This window comes from Ictidomys tridecemlineatus, chromosome 7, assembly GCF_052094955.1.
Source record: "Ictidomys tridecemlineatus isolate mIctTri1 chromosome 7, mIctTri1.hap1, whole genome shotgun sequence".
NCBI classification, from domain to species: Eukaryota; Metazoa; Chordata; class Mammalia; order Rodentia; family Sciuridae; genus Ictidomys; species Ictidomys tridecemlineatus.
Window position 1 is genome coordinate 66,391,859 of NC_135483.1, and position 15,222 is coordinate 66,407,080.

At 37.8% G+C, this 15,222-nt stretch overlaps 1 long non-coding RNA gene across 1 annotated transcript in view; it reads right to left on the reverse strand.

The window, feature by feature from the left end:
- Positions 1–416: 416 nt before the first annotated feature.
- LOC144365300 (uncharacterized) overlaps positions 417–15,222 on the reverse strand; it is a 303,078-nt gene continuing 288,272 nt past the window's right edge. Inside the window, exons 3-5 of the long non-coding RNA XR_013423611.1 lie at positions 1,726–1,906; positions 1,158–1,257; positions 417–521 (exon numbers count right to left, since the gene is read on the reverse strand). This is a non-coding gene — a long non-coding RNA (uncharacterized LOC144365300). The remainder of the gene's footprint in view (positions 522–1,157; positions 1,258–1,725; positions 1,907–15,222) is intronic.

Consider the following 15,222-nt stretch of genomic DNA (forward strand, 5'->3'; position numbering starts at 1 on the left):
TGAGAATTTTTCAGTTTCATGTGGGCAAAACTCAACATGTACTTGTGAAAAACAAACAACAAATTATGTGAAAAAAAGTGTGTTCAAATTATGTGAAAAAAATGACAGTTGGGATCCTACTCCAAAAAAAAAAAAAAAAGCAATCTCAGCCACATAACACGTACTTAATAATAGCCAGAGATATTGAGTTGAATTTTTACGATGCTGGAAAATCATGGCAATATTGAACAGTATAATTCTGTCTCAAAGCAGCAATATATATACACACACACACACACACACACATATATATGATAGTTTTTAAAATCTTAAATTAGATGTCATGTTACATGAATTATTTTAGAAGAAAACAAAAGGTTGATTTACAATTTAAAATGCTGGTGGTTAGTGAGATGAGAAATTTTCAATACTGGCCTGTTAACATGAAATGAAAATAAAATGTATGTTCACTTACGCATTATAAAGAAGCATCTGAAGTTGGGCACAGTGGCACAGACCTGTAAGCCCAGGGGCTCAGGAGGCTGAGGAGAGAGGACGGTGAGTTCAAAGCGAGTCTCAGCAACCTAACAAGGCTCTGGACAACTTAGTGAGACCGTGTCTCAAAATAAAATATATTTTTTTAGAAAAGGGGCTGGGAATATGGCTCCGTGGTTAAAAGAAACCCTGGGTTCAATCCCTGGTACAAAAAAAAAAAAAAAGAATCATCTGATATTTTTAGTTCATAACCTTACATATAACATTGTATGCTCAACCATATAATCTCAACTGAGTAAAAGTGATAGAATTTCAGTTTCTGAAAGCACATTTAGAAAATAAAAATCTCATTATACTTCGTTATTTAAATCAACAGACCTCAGGACTTTGGTGTTTAAAATAAAAATTAGTGACATATTCCAACTCTAACTCTCGTTCACAAAAGAAGTATCACAATAGAAATTTTTCTCCTGAGATTGCATCATCACATTGAAACAGTAAAAATAGAAATCAAATAGAGTAAAAAGTTATTTCTGTGAATGCAAGTAATAGAACATCTTGGGCCTTGATCTTTTCTAGTTTCATGCGGGAGAAACAAAAACAGGAAAGTTTGATCTTCCTGACTAAATGGCAGTGGTCTGAAAGTCCTGGCTCAAACACAGACCATCAACATTCATACCTACCTACAAAAACTTGACATTGGCCATGGGAAATGCTGAAGAAAGTGAAATGGGCAATCTCTTTGTTCCAGGAATCTGGTCTTTGAAATCAAGTAGCTTCAACCTTTAGTTCAAATAAACATTAGAGAATTTATAAAAGTTTACACCAAAGTGGCTGGGTACAAGGCGCACACATGTAATCCCAATAATTCATGAGGCTGAGGCAGGAGGATCTTGAGTACAAAGCCAGCCTCAGCAAAAGTGAGGTGCTAAGCTATTCAGTGTGACCCTGTCTCTAAATAAAATACAAACTAGGGCTGGGGATGTGGTTCAGTGGTTGAGTGCCCCTGAGTTCCATCCCTGATACCTTCAGCCCACCCCTCCCACACACACAAAAAAATTAACCAAACACCAGTGATAAGGATGTTCTCCCAAAGTTTCTTCGTCTATTAAATTTACACTGTCTGGAATAGTTTGCTTCTCTGGTCATGTTGCAATACAGTATAGTCTTTCCTGGATTTACCTAAAGTTGTCACTCAGTATGGGAGGTTAGAACTTGTTCCTGTACAGACAGATGGGAAAGTGGTCTTACCATCTTGCATTTTTTGATGAGGCTAGATCTCCCAATTCCTTCCTTGTCATCCTACATTTCTCTTCTGTAGTATCACAGTTGTAATCAAATAGCCATGTTCCCGTTAGCACCATCAATTCCATTAATTCAGAGGCTATATCTGGCTATTCTTCTCTGTATGTTCATTGCCTAGAAGTAGTGTCTGGAGTAGAATTAATATAAAATAAACGTTAGTTGAAAAAATGACACAATTCTTAGTGGCCCTTCCCCATACTGCATAAAGTCCTATGACTACTATAGTAGACAAATGAGAGAGACAGTGTCAGTCAATATTTCCCCAATTCGCTTGATTTTGAAAATTCAGGTTATTATGCCTTCCCACAAACATGCTAATTCAGAAGGTTTGGGGTAGAACACCAGCAACTGTGTTTTTAAAAAGCAAAACCCCCTGCCCTGCCCTCAGTGATACTTATAATAAAACAAATTTGTGAGGTAATATATTAAGAGACATATGTTTTCATTTTTCCTTTCTTTTTTTCATTTTCATTTTCTTCTTTTTTTCCCATTGCATTTTTACTATAATTATTAATGCCTATTAGTTGTATAAAATAATAGTTTTCTTTATAACATTTTCATACGTGCATACCATGTCAAGGGGTTCAATCACTTTAGGTCCACAATCCTATAATGTTTTTCTCTGTTTCATAACTTGAAGACTTCTGTGTCCTCATAATTCACATGTTCTTACACTTCTTTGTTCTACCCACTTTGAATTCCTTCATTTCAGGTCTGTACCTTGACTACTCATGAGTGACCCTGAAGGTCTCTGAGTAGCACTTTGCCAAGGCATGTGGCTCCCATGAGCAGTGTGCCTGCTCTTTGAGAAGGAAATGCTCCACTAACATGAATCTAGCTGATCACTGGGCATCTACAGATCAACATAATATGACTGTCTTTGCATTGCAGGCCCTTTTATTTTAGGAAATTTGGGTCTAATGGTATGTGCAAACACAGAGGCTTAACAAGTAGACATTTGTCATTTTATTTTATTCCTTCAGGCACCCCTATCATTCCTGGTAACACAAAACAGCCATTTTTAAAAATCACCTGGCATGCTGTAGGCAAGACTGACCACACCTATAAATATAGAAGTAGGACTTGACTCTGGCCAAGGAACAGGTTCAAGACAGGGCACTGTTACTAAACAAAGCCACTGAAGCAGAGGAAACGTTGGTCAGGGAGTCTGGGAATGAAAGTTTCTTCTCTGGAGACTATGAGAAGGAACTTTCTTCCGTTTCCTAGCCAGGGAGTTGTGAAGATGCAAGATCCAGAACTGCTGGGGTCATTTTGAGACCCTAAAGTGCCCTGAGGACTGTCAGGACTCCTGGTGTGGAATGGAAAGGTGAAATCAATACATCAAGCAGAGAAATTGAGATAGAACCAATCTTTGATGGCATGAGTTTCCAAGTTAAATCTTAATTATATCCAGCCGTGACTGGTCTTTCCAAGTATACGATTTAAAAAATCTCCTCTGTGCTTATGTCAGTTTAAACTGGGGTCTCCCTTACTTGAAATTTAAAGATTCCTAGCACATGTAAGATCCTTGAGTATATCACGATATAAACACTTGGAGGTCCTTGAGGGAGAAGATAGAGAAGCTGGCATGACAGGAGCTATGGAAGCCAAAGGTATCCACAGAGGCTAGCACACCTTCCTGAAATATCATGATTTTTGTGCAAAATTTAAAAAACAAAATTCCTTGATCTGGGACACAAACTAGAACTCCATAAACATAATCTAGCAAAATATTTTTTTCTGATTCACCAATTCATTATATAAAACCTCAAAATAACATAAAACATTGAAATCACATTCCATTATGTCTTTCACTAATTGTCTTTATTGGAATGAAAATAAAATTACATGAAAACAGGATTATCCCAGAAAATTCAGGGCATATGGTGGCCATATCTAGGGAACATCCACCTTGTTTTATTGGAATAAATTATTGTTAAAATGAACACACTGCTAGAAAGGCTGTTACCAGTCTGCAGGTCATAAAGATAAAAAGAGCTAAACCGACCTCTCAGTGCTGAATTGGCAAGTGAAAAGATGCATTCAGCACACAATAGGTATGCAGTGAATATATTTGACTGACAAGAACCCTGCTAGGATTAGCAGTGAGCTATTTAAACCCTGCTGTTTCTTGTTGACTTTGCCAGCCTTGGCTGCAGTGTGAGGATTCTGTAACTATTAACAAGAGCCCCAAGCTACATCTCCTCTTCCTCCATTTCAAACTTTTATAAGCTGTGCAGTCAGGTGCTGGGCTCTCACCAGTGGATGATAAGTGCACTGGATCTGAAGAAAACATATTTTTGCAATGGATTATATGCTCAGGATAAAAATTTCACTGCGCCTGTGTCAACAAGCTTGTTACTATGGAATTTGTAAATATATTCATTAAACTGTAAAATGATAGTCTTGTATTGAAATTGACCTGCTTTTAACCTATGCGTTTTAGGCATCTGGCATCTAAAAATCCTGCGGTACAACACAAATCCATGTAGATGAATCCAGTTAGCTGAAAATAGCAATGAGAGGCCAAGAGTCTTTCAATTTCTGGAAGAGATTAAGAGAAATAAAATAGAGAGTACCTTTGAAAATCGAAATTATAATTGTTTTTAAATACCAGGAAATACATGAATGTGTTTTGCATGTATGTACTATGTACATGGTACACATATGCTTAGTCACATGCATTCCAAACAAATATTAAAATATTAATCAACAAAAGATAGCAACAACTTATCTTTAATAAGATAAAGCAGTTCAATTTAGGAGGGAAGCAATTTTATTTCCAGAAAGGGAGCAATGTGCTTATGCCTCCATAGTATAGCTATAGAAGAATCAGTAACATGTATAATCCTTGTATTTAAGCTTCATTATCATACTATGACAAAAGATGATCTCTCTTTTCCCAATGACCCAGTTTTACATATCACAAACCCATATGCCCATGAAAGAATTCGTTGCCCTGTGTGCCATAACTTTGATTGTTCATTTCTCAGTATCTTCCCTCCTACTCGCCAAGGAACTTTTTCTCATAGGAGTAACTATCATTTATTAAGCATCTATTATGTACTAAGCACTGATCTGGGTGATTTACATACAATTTCTCATTTTATCCTAGCATCGTAGGTGCTATTTTCAGTCATTTGACAATTAGAGCAACTGAGGCTTAAGTTCATTAGCTAATAAATGGCAGAGGTAAAACAATAACTAAATTTTAACCCAGGCTGTCTGATTTCAAACCTCATGCTTTTAATGATTACATAATTAATCATTAACTATTATCTTTAGATTCCCTAAGAGAATTTTAAAATTCCCTTCATAGTTTCAAGTTGATATATCCCAGCTATACTCTGTGGTTCTGATATATACTGAAATTCTTCTAATAAACCACCTAAGTTCAAAGGAAAAGGCAAAATAAAACAATGTTTCCAAGAGCAGTTTTTAGAACTATCAATTATAGTTAGACAGAATCTGGCAGTTCAGACTCTGAGAACATCCTGAACTTGTACGTGGCCCATTTTAGTAATGGTTCACCAGGCTTTATATCAGATTCCATCTGAAACTCATGAGAGCTATCTCCAGGATGTTTCTCTTCTCTTTATCTGCCAATTTCATTTGATGGTCTCACTTTGTGCTTTTTCCGAGGAAATACACAGGATTTTGGAAGAAAGAGGATATTGATACGGGTCCTTTGAATACTAGTGTAACAGATTTATTTCGTTTTTTCCCTATACATATCCAGATTATTTTTTATTTACTCCTTTCTCATCTCCTCTTATTTCTTCTCCTCCATGCCATTCATTTTCTCATGATTCCAAGGATATTTTTTGATTTGTTCTTATAATTAGACATGTGGCCATGCTGTGAAAGATCTAGTTCTCAAACTTTGATCAACTTGAAAATAAGAAAATATATGTGACTTTTGGTTACTTTAAAAATGCCTTTTTATCTATCTATCTATCTATCTATCTATCTATCTATCTATCTATCTATCTATCTATCTATCTATCTATCTGTCTGTCTATCTACATTTCAACACTGTTAAGACCAGGTCTGGGTCTTATAGGTCAGCGGTGCCCTTGGATTTGGTGAAGTGCAATAAAGACAATGACTTCCATGGAGTGACATGTTGTCTGGTCACTCCCCATTCCCCCCCCCCCCCAACACAAATACATGAACAGTGGAGTTTCAGACAGAGCAGTCACGAGATCCAAGCTCCAGAGCTACGGAGGCTTTCTCTCTTATTTTCTAATTCAATGATCTTTAGGAAATATGTAACAACCCTCCTTTTCAAGTCAGACTCCAAAACGTGCTGCTGATTTTTTCCAGGCATTTTCCAATATGCTCGCCTCTCCCTCCCTTCTTCCTCCCAACATCTCCCTCGGGTATGTGACAAGGTGCTACATACTTAAGTCTAGGTTGCTGGAGCAGTTGCTGGTGGGCTCTAGCGTCTGCGTGTGCGCTCGATGTACATATTTTATGATTACCTTTCCTCCATAGCCAAGACTGTCAGTGGAAACATGGCATTTTTTTGCAGCTTTCTACTAAGTGTCAGGTTTTGCACTTCAGAAATATTTGATAAGTGGCGCCTAAGTGGCAGGAGCACATCCCCGAGAAAGGCGGATTCACAGTGTAACTTTAACTCTCCTGTTAACTTTTTCATTTCCCTGCAGAAGTTGTTTCTGTCCATATTTTTACTTCAGCTGGGCTGAGTGGGAGAAAGAACTCAAAGGGAGGTCGAAGCAGATGGTTGTCACAAACTGCATACGGCAATTGAGAATGAGTGTGCAAGCATGTGCAACCTGGTACAGTATGAAGCGTTCCAGCATCTGAGTGCCGAAAGGAATCAAGCCTGGAGAAGAGCGGGATGATAAAGAGATGAGCTCTTCTTTCCCTGTTACATATATATATTTAGGCTTTCTGAATTCATTAGGATATGTTCTCTGTTTTCAGTAGGCAAGTTAACACCTAAATGGAGCAGATTCCTGTAGATTCTGGTATCTCGCTTTTTTTCTTCTCATCCAGTGTGCATTCTGAAAAGAAATATTTCTGAAGAGCGATGCATCTTTTTCATAGAAGGAGGATGGGAGATGATGACATCCACTTGTCTACACAAATTTAACCATCACAATAATTACTAAGATAGAACAATGTATATTTACTCCTTAATTTATTAACCCCAACAGTGTACCAGGCACATCCAATTCCATCTATTTTCCACATGCAATTTCCATGCACTTTTTTTTTTTTGACTGCTCCTGACCCTGTTGGTGACCTATCTACTAAAAGTCATTCATACAAATTAGAAACATTCAAGTGTTTTTCCAGGAAGGTTGGTTCTAAAGGGAGGCACACACCAACAGAAGAGAACACCAAGTAATGCCAAGTTTATAGTCTAGAGGTCTTTGCAGTCATCAGAAGGAGATGAGCAGGATGCCTTTGTCATTATAAATACCCCATCATCATCATCATCATCATCATCATCATCATCATCAGTACTCTTAGAATGCTAGGAAGGGAGGTAAAATGAACGCCTTCCCCCCATTTTAATAATTCAGAACAGAGGACAGGTTGATTGTCTTCACCCCTCTTCTCAGAAGAGCAAAGACCAATTCTGCAAATCGGGCTTGGTCCCCAGGGACCACCTGTGGCTCTGTCCTGGTGGGGCATGGATTTCTGTGACTACACTCAAGACTGGGCTGCTCCTTTTTGCTCCTGCTTATCAAGGGTACCTCTGCCTCTTCCTAAACTCACTCACCAATGAGTTTGAAAGTAGCCACAGTTGCTTCCAACAAGGTCTTTTCCACCTTTGCTTTTTGTTTTGTTTCCTCTTCCCACTTATCCTTCTTTGCAAGATGCCAAAGAAAGAGGAAAGGGGGGAAGTGATAGGTATTGGCTCAAGAATAAATATCGAATTACATATTGGTAGACCAAAACACAAATCAACTCCGAACTACAGGAGTCCACCAACATGCACATAAATCATTTATAACGATAATCCAAGACTAGGTCCAAATCTCATTAAAGTATATGAATCCTTAATCTATTTTGGCAAAAAAGCACCAATACACATTTTTTCTTTTTATCATAAATTACAGTTCTGTGGCACTGTGCAAATATTACCAAGCTGTAAGACAGCTGTGCTCCATTAAAATGTGTAATGGTCGCTGATTTCTTACAGCACATGGTCATCAGGCTGAATCTACAGCCAGTAATTAGGAAGATGAAATGTTTAATTGTGCCTTAATTTTGATAAAATTTATCTGTCACACATCCCGCAGCCGAGCATTATGCTCACAAATCAATGTCATCGAGCCGAGCAGGAACTCAAGCACCAGACTCTTGTCCCTGACAGATTCATTTGAATATGTAGCTGCTCATGATAAGCAACCAGGCTAAGGAAGAAAGTAAAAACTTTCCCTGTTGACAGTTCTGGTAAGGTGGGTTCTGGTACCTCCAGAGATAATTCTGGTATCTCCAGAGATAAGGAAGAGATAATTTCACTCTTAACGGTATGACTACTTCTTCCTGTATTCTGATTGTATAAAGAAAGACAATTGCTCAGGATCTATTTCATTTTAAATTCTATTAATGTGGAGGGAAAAGGTAGGTGGGAGGAGAAGGGGAGAGAAGATGTAGAAAAATGGAGAAGAGAACTTAGTAATGCCCTCTTCAGTCCTATAGCCAATATCTTTATTTAGAAATGGATCAGTGCAGTGGACAAGAGTCACCACTTTTTATTGGGTAACTAATACTCATAGAGCCACAGAACATTAGACTTTTACACATGAAATTCATCTTATTTATACATTTGGAAGCTGAAGAGACCAGAGAGACTTTCCAAGGACTTGAGCATCTTCAGGAAGGTTCTCTCACTCTGCAGTCACATTTGGGATAACCTACGTCTTACAGAAAAATTGCATAATCCTTATAAGCAATATTTACCGATCATAATATGGAATTCATTTTTCAACTGGCAAGAAATATTTTTTAAGCACGGGGAAGTGTAAGTACAAATACCTGCCAATGCTGAAAATTAATTTATGTCATGTTTTCCCTACAAAATGAAGCAGTGATCATTCTTTCTCACCCACAATAACTATAGCTCGTTATCCAAGAGAACTTAACGAGCATATGTCGGAATGTACTTTACATTTTTATTTTGCATAGATCTGGAAATGAAAATAATTGATGGAGGTCAGGGCAAAAAAATGGTAGGGATGAGAGAGAAGGTAAGTGAGAAGAATGGAAAGTAACTTGAAGTCAAGATGGACTATCACAGAGGACATGATAAGCCCTAAGTCCCTGGAAAACGTGAATATCCAAATGGAAGGTTAGTTTTCCTAGGTCAGTAAGTTAGACTCTGAATGTGATTTTGAAAATGCTCTTAATTGGCCAGAATCTTGCCAATAGACATCAGTAACTTTTCTAAGGTAACTCATTCCTCACCAGTGATTAATGAACCATCTAAAACCTCAGAGCATGCCAGCTTATTTTAAAGAAAAATAAAATCTCAAGATCAGGAATAGAAGAGGCTTCAAGGAGAGCCAAATGGCATTAAGCTATAGCCTGCTAACAAGACTCATTAAAACACTTCTCTAAACTTAGCCATGGAAATAAGTCCAAGCTAAAGATATCATACTCCCCATTCCCTTTTGTACTATTTTCATGGGCAGATATATTCAGGGATTGGATAAAGGGATGATATTCTGGTAAAATAGTTGTTTTTATCCTATTGGCATACCACGTAGACTAAACAGAAGCAGGAATAAGAAGTGGGGCATGAATGGCATGGGGAGTAATACTAAATAACTGGCATCGGCGCATCTGTTTACAACAAAGTGCTTTCACATCCATTGTCCTATCTGGAGTTCAGAAATGTTAGATTTCTCCTAAGAACGATTAAAACCAGTACATTCCATACTGGGGATCAGATTGATTATGAGCCATTCTATCTCCCAATTGCTGGGTCTCTTCATACTACAAATACCCCTTTCCAGCCCCTTTGAAGGAAGGGTTCTGCATATGGCGTAGTTACAGTACTCCCTCCCCCTTAGCCCGGGGGATATATTGCAAGACCCCAATGGATGCCTGAAACTTGGATAGTACCAAACCCTATGTATGACATTTTTTTTCCTATTCATTCTTACTATATATTGGCATATGTTTTCCTTCCTTATTAAGTAAAATTTTCATCTTTTCACTCAAGGAAAGCACTTTGTAGCTTCTTTTTGGCATATCTGGATGGTCAGTACCACTACTCCTGCAAATCTGGCCCATTAACAGATATGATAAAGATTATTAACACAAGTCCTGTGATACAGCAACAGTTGATCTGATAATGGCTACTGAGAGGCTTACCGGAGGGTAATAGGAATAACATGGAGGTACTGAACAAAGTGATGATTCACCTCCCAGGCAGGGTCAAGTAGGACTGTGCAAGCTTTCATCACACTACTTAGAATCACACGTATATGGAAATTTATGAGCCAGACATGGTAGAGCACACCCTAATCCCAGTGACTCAGGTCTTAATCCCAAGTTTAAGGCCAGGCTGAGCAATCTACTAAGACTCTATTTCAAAAATAAAAAATAAAAAGGGCTGGTGATGTAGCTCAGTGGTAGACTGTCCCTCAGTTCAAGTTCCATCTCCCACACGACTTGTGAGCAGTTTTGTTGTGGTTTAGATGTGAAGTGTCCCCCAAAAGTTCATGTGTAAGACAAAACAAGAACATTAAAGGAGAAGTGATTAGATTATTATCACTATAGGCAGGGAGGGTGTGGCTGAAGTAGGTCACTGAGGGAGTGCCTAGGGTTTATATTTTGTCCCCGGTTAGCAGAGCTCTCTCTGTTTTCTGGTTGTCATGTCCTACGCTGCTTTTCTCCACCTCACCTTTCTCCCATGATGATCTGCTTCACATACGGCCCAGAGCGATGGAGTCAGCCAACCAAGGATTAAACCTCTGAAACTGTGAGCCAAAATAAGCTTTTCCTCTTCTAAGGTGTTCTTATCAGGTCTTTTGGTCACAGTGATAGAAAGCTGACTAATAAAGGTTTATTTCTTAAATTTTCCATGTATTCATTTTGGACCGTGATTGATCACATTGAAACTGTGGGTAAGGGAAGACTACAGTAATGCCATTTAGACACCTTTACTTGAGACTTTTATTTAGATCAGAATTGCAGAAAGAGAGATACATGGCATCCATTTGGGGGTCCCAAGAGTGTGACAAAAATATAGTGGAGACAGCAGATATGATATCAGCTTCATAATTTGTCTGCTTTGTAATTTAGCACCTTCCTATTCAGGACACAGGTAGCTTCTTGATTCTTCAGTCTTCTCTCCCAGGAAGGAGGAGCAGCAGTCTTCGTGGTGCCACTAGGTTATGTTTAGGGGAGTTTTACTTGCCTGCCTCCATTAACTAGAATGAATTCTATGAGCTGCAACAAAGAACCTCCATCAATACGCCCAAACTACAGGCTCTGAATTTAGTGGTTTTTCTCACCACTTCTCACCATAAGACGGAGAATAATGGAAATTATATATTTAGTTAAGAATTTTGGCGGGTCTAATAACTTTTGAAAGATATATTTAAATTACTTTATGATGGTTTCATGGAGACAACAGACTATTGAGGCAGAAGGACTATGTTCTATCCCAAGTATGACTCTCAAAATTTGGGCAAATCACTACCTCTGTAGTTGTAAATGTCCGCATCATAAAAATAACACACACATACACACAGAGTAAAATCAATGACTTCTATAGCCCCCCACAGTCCCAGGGCTCTGAGTTTCTATGAGGAAAAAGTACATCTATACATCTTAGGCTGTTAGAAAACCTCAGTTCAACCTTGAAAATTTTAATTGGCCTGTTTGTTTTGTTATATTGAATTTCCATGAACAAAACCTCTCATTAATCTCTGTGTACTGTAAAAGAAATTTCAGAGCCAGGCACTGTGGTGCATGCCTCTAGTCCCAGCTTCTTAGGAAGTTGAAGTGGGAGGGTCTCTTGAATCCAGGAAATTGAGACCAGTCTCAACAACACAGAGAGCCTACGGAATAGAAAATCTGTGCCACATGCACCTCAGATAGAGCATTAATCTCCAGGATATATAAAGAACTCAAAAAACTTAACACATACACACACAAAAAATAACCTAATCAATAAATGGACTAAGGATATGAACAGACACTTTACAGAAGAAGAAATACAACCCATCAAAAAATATATGAAAAAATGTTCAACATCTCTAGCAATTAGAGAAATACAAATCCAAACAACACTGAGATTTCATCTCACTCCAGTCAGAATGGCAATTATCAAGAATACAAGTAACAATAAATGTTGGTGAGGATGTGGGGAAGCATGTACACTCATATATTGCTGGTGGGACAAAAAATTGGGGCAACCACTATGGAAAGTAGTATGGAGATTCCTCAGAAAACTTGAAATGGAACCACCATTTGACCCAGCTATCCTACTCCTCCGTTAATTCCCAGAGGACTTAAAATCAGCATACAATAGGGATGCATCCACATCACTGTTTATAGCAGCTCAATTCACAATAACTAAACTATGGAACCATCCTGGGTGCACTTCAATAGGTGAATGGATAAAGAAAATGTGACACATATACACAATAGAATATTAATCAGCTTTAAAGAAGAATGAAATTATGGCATTTGCCAGTAAATGGATGGAGCTGGAGAATATCAAGCTAAATGAAATAAGCCAATCCCCTCAAAACAATGTTTTCTCTGATATGCAGATGCTAATTCACAATGAGGGGCAGGGGAGCTAGGGAAGAATACAGGTACTTTGGATTAGACAGAAGGGAGTGAAGGGAAGGGAAGGGGTATGGGGGTAGAAAAGATAATAAACTGAACTGGACATTTTGACCCTATGTGCATATATGATTACATGATTGGTATAAGTCTACATCATGTACAATCAAAAGAATGCAAGTTATATTCATTTATGTATGATGTGTCAAAATGCATTCTACTATCATGTATAACATTTAGAACAAATAAATGAAATAAGAAAAGAATCCCCCAAATCAAGGTCCTGACAGATTAGAGCTAGGCCTCAGAGAGTATCGGAAGCTCAAGTCCTCATTTTACAAAGAAATTGGAAGTCAATGGAGCACATTGGGAGTTGGTGGCCCTGCCTGCATAAGCCATGCATCCACTTTTTGGGGAATTCAATTTAGTGTAATGAAGTGACTAAGATGCTGTGGACCATTAGCAAGAAATGTGGAGCACTGATACATCCGATTGCCAGTCTCTACATTGAATGATTGGCAGATCCCACTAAAACCTGAAGCTCAATCAAGAAATAAAAGATACTTGATATAGCTATGTACGCCTCATTATTAAATATTCAATTGACCCCATAAATGTGATCGGCAGGAAAATAATTAAATAAATAACAAAAATTAAATGACCAGTTTTCACCGTTACAAAATAAAGTGAGAAATCACTGATTTTTGACTGGTGATAATCATTGTTTTTATGTAGAGGAAATGATTGAAGAATTGATAGTTGAAAGGCAGATATTGTTTCAAGATTTCTGTTTGGCTACAAAATTCTACCTACTTGAAAATTGCCCAAGGAAAATGATTATCATTTCAATTCAAAGCTGTATTTCTTTAGATTTCTAAAATGAAGAGTACTACATGTACAATGAGTGACTTTCCCAAGTAACTTTACATACAGTAGACATACGCAGATTTTAGGTGAAATCAATTAGTTTTATTTTGCATTGCTAAAATAAATAATGAAAATAAACAAAAGTACATTTATTGTTTTAGCTACCAAAACAATAGCAATAATCACTGCTTCTGGAAGTATAATTATGTTTAAGTATGTTTGTTAATAGATGTAATTGCAGTGCACTTATATACAAATGACTGTTTTTTCTGAGTTCTTTGGTGGAAGTTATATGACATATTGACATTGTTTTCAGAGGAATATTGACACATGTTTGTCCCATCCTGACTAACCTATTTGTCTACTACATTTATGTGTCATTTTAATGGCATGATCCATGTGATTATACACCCAAACATGTAAAATATTTATGTTTCTGTAACATCAACATTGGATAATGAGATACTTTCTTTCATTTTATTCCTTTACCTTATAATCTACATAATGTTCATGTGTCAAAAATTGCAAAGCTGGAGAAGTTAGTGAACTGAATAAAGCCATTGATAAGTGAAACTTAACTCATTTATACACCTGTTTAGTGAACACCTACTTCTATGCTGGGCCCAATGTTAGGTTTTACAACCTGAAGGGCACAGTCCCTTCTTGCATGGAGCATACCACCTAGAGGAGGGTGAACTCCAGCACCATGGTGAGGTGATAATGATCAGGCCAGGTGTGTTAAGGTCTCATGGGGTGCACAGAGACTTCCTGGTGGAATCCCAGAAGCAGCAAGTGCTGAGTAGGCTCTGAAGTCTAGATATTCTCAGTGATGGGGAGAACTAAAAGAGCTTTTTGGAGAAGGGGAGCCAGCCTATGACAAAAGGCACAGAAGGACGTTTTGGAGGGGCATGGCATACTCAAACCATGGGTTAATTTAAGTGGGAATGTGAAATTGAATAAACGCCTGCTTTCTGGTCTTAAGATTTTTACCTTTTATGAATAAAAAAGCTAACAATAGGAAAAGTACCAGAACAAAAGTAAATAACCTTGGTTTCAGTTGCTGCTTTCTGGAGAGTGAAGAAACACACTGCCCAACCTAACTCCCTTTCCAGCCCTTTGGGTTCCCACAGTACCACCAACAACAATAGACTCAGGGCATTCTGGAGATGACAGTTTGATAAAAATTTGTATTTTCTATGAGAATAAAATGGGTGTGTTTTCATTAAAATCATTTAATTCTTTAAAATTCAATAAACATTTATTAAGTCTTTGGGGATAAAGCAGTGATCTAAACAGTCTTGAACTTCCTTGGAGTTCACATTCTAGAAAACCAGATTTTTTAAAAAAATAGATCTCAACAAAGTCATGAATAGCATCAATAGAAAATTACATCTTCTAAAACTTGTATCAGAAGAACATCGTATATTCATTATAGAATTAAATTAATAGAGGAGGGTGTGGTGGGTAATGGCCCCACAAAGATACGTAGGTCCAAATTGCTGGCACTTGTGAATGTTACCTAACATGGCAAAAGGGACCTTACAAATGTGATGAAATTAAGGATCTTGACATGGGAAAATTGCTCTGGATTATTGGAAGGGGTTATAAATGTAATCATAAATTTCCTTGCAAGAGAGCGAAACTGGATGTCAGAAGATAATAATGCAATGGCACAATCAAGATGTGGATTTGAAGATGAAGGAAGGAGGCCCTGAGCCCAGGGATGTAGGTGGTCTCGAGAAGCTGGAAGAAAGCAGCAACCCATGTCCTAGAGAATCAGAGAACTGACCC